Source organism: Marmota flaviventris, chromosome 1, assembly GCF_047511675.1.
Source record: "Marmota flaviventris isolate mMarFla1 chromosome 1, mMarFla1.hap1, whole genome shotgun sequence".
Lineage (NCBI taxonomy): Eukaryota > Metazoa > Chordata > Mammalia > Rodentia > Sciuridae > Marmota > Marmota flaviventris.
The window spans coordinates 188,059,962-188,067,139 of record NC_092498.1 but is presented as its reverse complement, the minus strand read 5'-3'; positions in this window follow the sequence as shown (position 1 = coordinate 188,067,139).

The window sequence follows — 7,178 nt, the reverse complement described above, 5'->3', positions numbered from 1 at the left end:
TGTTTTTTTTTTTTTTTTTTTTTTTTTTAATAGTGGCTGCATTCCTCAGGGTCTATGTATTTTGACCTGGGAGAGATTGCTCCCCTGAGACTTTGATGACACCATCATCTGGTGAGGTAGGGCAGGGCATGGTTGGTGCCCCTTCTAGTGGATTCAGGCAGAGGAAAGGATGAACCCCAGGGAAAAGAATTGTAGGTATATCAGGATAATAATTTGAGTTTGGGATTATAATCTCCACTGGTTTTGGTGGTTTGGAAGAGGAGAGGATAGGTGAGTGAATACCCTAGCTGTGAATTTGTCCACACTCCAGACATTTTTTGATGCCTTGGTAATATGACCAAGTCAGTTACCTGGGCTTCTTTTGTGGGTGTTGATCTCAAAATGCCCATCAAGCCTGCAGCAGTGACCCTTCGGAGGCAATGTGGATGAGAAGCAAGAGCACCAGGTAAAGTCTTTCTTCCAGCCACTTCTCCCATGACTATATTGTAGCCCCCCTTCACCCTGCTCCCCATCTCCATGTCTTTTCAATTCCAAGGTTTCTACCAGCCTGCTAGATTCTCCAGGGTTGATTCTCCAGAGGTGAAACTTAATTTTAGTTGACCTCTTTTTAAGAAAGTCTGCTTCACTCTATTCCAGTATTTTTAATTTTGATTGTTCCTTTGACCCCTTTGTAAATCTTTTCAGAATAATGCTTTTAAATTAATAAAATAAAAGACAAAGCATTATAAATAAAAACATTTATGTTGCAATACAATTAATGAAATATTATTAAAATCCAATTAATGGTTGATATATGTGCTTTATTACCACCTAAGTAGCAAGACCCACTGATTATTGACCTAATAATTATAGTTATTAGATATATAACTATAGTAATATGTAATAAGGTTAAGTGTCACAATTTCCAGATAGGAGGAACAATTTTGATATAAAATGTATTTTTTCATTAGTAATAAAATCACAAAAATTATAACACAACTATGGGTTATTGTTATATTCATAATTGAACGATATGCTAAATTTCAGTAGATGTTAGGAGAAATAATGTTTAAATTTTTTTCCCACCCAAATTCAGAGACCTCTAACTCCTCTGTGGTCCTCAGGGTAGGAAGCTCTAATCTATATTATTTATATCATTGTTGGGAGAAAAGTGGAAGGAAGAGTATATATTGTTCATATTTAAATAGCTCTTGCCAGATGAGGTGCTGCACACCTGTAATCCCAGGAGCTTGGCAGGCTGAGGCAGGAGGATTGCAAATTCAAAGGCAGCCCCAGCAAAAGTGAGGTGTTAAGCAACTCAGTGAGACCCTGTCTCTAAATAAAATTTAAAAATAGGGCTGGGGATGTGGCTCAGTGGTCTAGTGCCCCTGAGTTCAACCCACAGTACTCCCCCACCAAATAACAGCTCATAAGTCTCTAATGTGAATCATTAGTATTCAAAGTAATAAGGATCTCTTTTAGCTAAAACAGAGATCACTTGCTGTTATCTAATATGTTCTGAATATAGCAATTCATACGTTTAAAATTATTTTTAAACTAGGAATACATAGACATATTAAAAATCTAATCTGTTGTGTAATGAAATGCATTTTTTCGTTCATTTTTTCCCTGCTCCCATGTCTTCCAGTTTCTCTTTCCCAACACAGTTACAGCCACCTGATTGTGTACCTCTTCTTAGAGAATTCCAGTGTGTATTCAAGAAGGGAGAAAAAAACTATATATTTTTTTCCTTTCTCAATTAATTTATTTTGGTGATTGTTTCATATCATTTATACTTTCTAAGGACATGTACTATTCCACTGGAGAATATACCATAATTTATTTAACCTGTTCTGTGATGATGGACATTCATGGTGTTTTCAATGTTTCATGCTTATAAAGAGTACATACACAACTTTGAAAATGTGAATTATATATGTAGTATATACTAAAAATAAAATTGCTCAAAGAGAATGTACACTTTAAATTTTAATGGATTTGGTTAAATTACCCTACAAAGACATTGTCTAGATTTCTGTTCACATCAAGAATATGTGAGGGTTGAAAATGGTGGTGCAAGACCTGGAAATTCATATGCAGCAAAACGAAAATAAACCCCTATCTCTCACCATGCACAACACTCAACTCAAAGTGGATCAAGGAATTAAAACACAAACCCTGTGCCTAACAGAGGAAAAAGTAGGTCCAAATCTTAATCATGTCAGATAAGGCCCCCGACTTCCTTAACAAGACTCCTAAAGCACAAGAAATGAAATCAAGAATTAATAAATGAGATGGACTCAAACTGAAAAGCTTCTTGTCAGCAAAAGAAACATTCAATGAGGTGAAAAGCAAGCCTACATTTTGGGAGCAATTTTTTACCACACACACATCAGATAGAGCACTAATCTTCAGGATATATAAAGAACTCAAAAAACTTAACACCAAAAAAACAAACAACCCAATCAATAAATGGGCCAAGAAACTGAACAAATACTTCTCAGAAGAAGATATACATTTGATCAACAAATATATGAAAAAAAAATGTTCAATATCTCTAGTAATTAGAGAAATGCAAACCAAACTACTCTAAGATTTCATCTCACATCTGTTAGAAAGGCAGTTATCAAGAACACAGACAAATGTTGGCAAGGATGTGGGGAAAAGGCACACTAAAACATTGCTGGTGGGACTGCAAATTGGAGCAGCCAATATGGAAAGCAGTATGGAGATTCCTCGGAAAACTTGGAATGGAACCACCATTTGACCCAACTATCCCACTCCTCCATCTATACCCAAAGGATTTAAAATCAGCATACTATAGAGATGCAGCCACGTCAATGTTTATAGCAGCTCAATTCACAATAGCTAAACTGTGGAACCAACCTAGATGCCCTTCAACAGATGAATGGGTAAAGAAAATGTGGTATATATACACAATGGAATATTACTCAGTGTTAAAAGAGAATAAAATCATGGCATATTCAGGTAAATGGATGGAGTTGGAGAATATCATGCTAAGTGAGGTAAGCCACTCCCCCAAACACAAAGGCCAAATGTTCTTTCTGATAGGTGGATCCTGATCCATAATGGAGACAGGACATGGGAAAAATGGAGGAACTTTGGGCAAAGAGGAAGGAAGAGTGGGGAGGGTATATGGGGGCAGGAAAGATGGTGGAATGAAATGGACGTCATTACCCTAGGTACATGTATGACTGCACATATGGTGCAAAGCTACATCGTGTACAAAAAGAGAAGTGAGAAATTGTGTCACAATTGTGTACAATGAATCAAATGAATTCTGCTGTCATATATACATAATTATAATTAATTAATTAATTAATTAATAAAAAATGTGAGAGTTGAACCTGGCAAACAAATACATGCCCTTGGATTTTGAAGCTATTTGGATCAGTTATCAATACTTTTCTTATCTTTTATTTTTCTTTAATGCCTCATATAGAAATCTAACAGAACATATTTTTTGAAGGGCTTCATATATGTCATCCTCATAATTTAAGTCCAAAATCTGGAAGCAGAAAGAATGCTTATAGAGGGGTATAACTGGGCATTGAACTCAGGGCACTCATTTGACCACTAAGCCACATCCCCCAGCCCTATTTTGCATTTTATTTAGAGACAGGGTTTCATTGAGTTGCTTAGCACTTAGCTTTTGCTGAAGCTGGCTTTGAACTCAGAATCCTCCTGCCTCAACCTCCCGAGCCACTAGGATTACAGGTGTGTGCCACTCTGCCTGACCAGAACATGTTCATTTTTATAGCTCTTCCATCCTTATTTCACTGCTGTGGAAGTGACGGATTTGGGTTTTATGTTTTGGGGGATAGCATAGTTATCTTTCACCAGAGCCCTGAAAGCCTAGGTCAGATGTTAGAAATTGTTCTGATAAAGAATGTCCAGCAGATACTTCATAAAAACAATTGTTTGGCAGAGGGTGGTGTATCTTGTCATAACCACCTTGACCTATGCCTCACAGTAAAGCATAACACCAACGTCAAAGCATGTAATAGCTGTCTTTAAAATTTTTTTTGTATTTAGGTGTTTAGCTCATGAAATGTGTTGACAATAAATGATGTCAGTAATATTCTCACACTGATGGGGTATCATTTTGTTTCCATAGTTACCTGGGGTCTGTTAGCTTATGACTTTAGATGTGTAGTTTCTGACTCTGGATTTTTTTTTTTTTTTTTTGTCAACTAGGTCAAGAAATTCACATTTTTATTCACTTGGCAGGCAAACCAAGTTATAAATGTCACTCATGAAGAGGATCCTCAAATGCTCAAATTCTCCATTAGATTAGATGAAATTCAGAGCAGTGTATTTCTGAGTCTGTTCTCAGAGAAACTCACATCATAGTTTTCCTTTTTTGAAATCATTTTTACGAGGTGAGGGACTACACTTTTATAATTTGTTCTTTTCTGAGTCCTCTTCTAGTTTTAGCTTTGGCAAGCTCTTTTGATAACTGTATATATTTTAGACACGTTTCTCTTAGCCTTCTATTGAACTTAACACGTAAAAGATTTTTCCTAATCATTGTGGCAAGTAAGCCAAAAACTAGGACAAGCTCCCTATGGGAGAGGAAGCAAAATAATTAAACAAAGGTGGTGAGAATTGATTAAACTGATGACAATGAGTACTTACATGTTCTTCTGAAATCTGATTAAAATGTGAAGTTGACCACTTGGCTAACCAGAAAGCTATTATCTATCGTGGAGACCTAGTGAAATTCTTTAAGATTAGATAAGAAAAGGTAGGTAGTATTATTAGGAGAGACAGAAAACAGACCTTACAGACTAATTTTGATTTCTACAAAAATAGAACTTTAAAAAAAATTCCAGAATATTAGGAAAATGTCAAAATCATTTGTTTAGAAACAAATTCTCCTGTGAAAGAAGACAAGAATGAAGATCAAAGAGAACTTGTGAGTGTAATAGATATTGATTTTATTCATTCATTTGTTTATTCACTGTTCACTGGCTTTAGCATAGCTCTGGATTCCATGCTATGTGACTGACATTCATTGATTAAACATGTGTTCTGGGTAGATCAGCATTTAGAGGTTGCAAAAGGAATTGGTTAGACTGAGTGTGATAGGAAACAATGTTATAAGTTGTGGAAGGAGTGGTATTAAACATTTCCTAAATAGCTGAGTAAAGAAAGAGCTAATTTAATGTATAAATATATCCATTTCTTAACTACGGTTTTGGAAAATGTCTGTCTGTATCTTAAATCATTCTTTTTGGGGTCTTAACTGTGCAAAGAATATAGGGAAATGAATTTAAGAACTTAAACTAGAAGGAAGAACTTCTTAGAATCATTTACATTCAACCAGTGTGTACTGACTGCATAATATGTGCTACTATGCTAAGATGCTGACGATATGGTATAGAGACAAAAAGTCACTATGTTTGTACAACTTACATCTTATTCACACAGTTAACGATAATCATGACAATTTTAAACAAGTGAGATATAGGAATCCTGTGTCTGAATGTCTTTAAATGCTCATTTGATTGGGAAGAATTATTTGTTATCCTATATATGTGTATAAAGTTAAACAACTGAAGAAAATGCTTTTTAAATAAACCCTTCTAATTTCCTAAAGTTATTTCCTTTATCTACATATTATTGAGTCAAAGGAAATTAGGGGGAAAAATAATATGACTTGACATGAAGGTAATGAGACTGAGGAAAAAGCTCCTGAAATTTTAGTTTCCATTCATATCAGTGTATCAAATAAGATAAAGTCCTTCCATCCTCTACATTGGTCAGATTAGAGAGTGACTGCACTTGCTTTAAGAATCATGGCAGAGGTACTGTGTGCATGTATGAATATGCTATAGTGAATCCCACTATTATGTATAATTATAATGCATCAATAAAATAAAAACAAGAATCAAGAGGAAGTACCAGAGACTAAAACCGACCAAATTATGCAATGTGCATGTAGGAATATATCGACATAAATCCCAATTTTAACAATAACTAAATGCACAAATTAAAATAAATAAACAGAAGGGAGACCAGTGGAATAGAGGGACAGAATCAGGGAAGAAGGAGGGGAAAGAAAGAAAAGTACTGGGCAATGAAATGGAAGCAAATTGTGTTAGGTGTATGTATGAATATGTGACAATGAACCCTGCTATTATGTATAATTGTAATGCACTGATAAAAACAATCTTAAAAGAATAACATTTAGGAGGTACTTTGAGGAAATAAATTATGATAACATCATGCTCTCCGGTACCATGCAGGATTGGAAAAACATGACACACAAAAAAATGAATTGTCAAACTAGAGATCATAGTTTTGTTCTGAGACTAAAAGAAAAGTTTGAGTCATGGTTCTACCAATTTCCCTGTGTGCAACCGTGCGATATTTACTTATTTCCCTAAATCAGTGAATCAAGAATAATAACATTTAGTTTGCACTCATATCAGTGTATCAAATAAGATAAAGTTCTTCCATCCTCTACATTGGTCAGATTGAAGAGTGACTGCACTTGACTTTAAGAATTTTAAGCTTAAAGTGAATCAAGAATAATAACATTGGCTATACAATCTAAATGTGAATAAAGAATAATAACATTGGCTACTTTATTGGTCAGTATGCTTATAGATTCAGATTTGAATTCAATCCAAAAAAGACACCCCTAGTTTACTTCACAAAAAGTTTAGAGGTGCCTGGTTGCAGGGTTAGTCCAGTGACTCCATGAAGATGGTAGGGTTCTAGACTCTGTATGGCTTCCTTGATTTTTTTCTTCATAGTTGAATAATAGCAGTAGTGGCTTCAGATATGTCATCCTCATAATTTAAGTCCAAAATCTGGAAGCAGAAAGTAGGCAAGAGGATTGGGGGCGAGGGCGGGGGGCGTATCTCCAAACATCTCTCTCTCCTTCTAAGTCTTTGCCAAAATTCCCCTAGTTGATGTCCTTCTCTATCTCCTTGGTCAAAACTGAGTTTTGTGGCCACTTCTTGATGCAATAAAGACTGGGAAAGAAAGTATTTGATTTACTATCCTCCACAGCAGGAGGACAGACAAAAGAGATGGAACTGACAAAGTTGACCACAACCATCTTACAAAGGTCCTTTTCCAGTTACATGAATCCAGCAAGACACAAAACATACACGTCAGGCAAAGCAGACTTATTACTCTTAAGTAGGCAGCAAGGATAAAGAGGA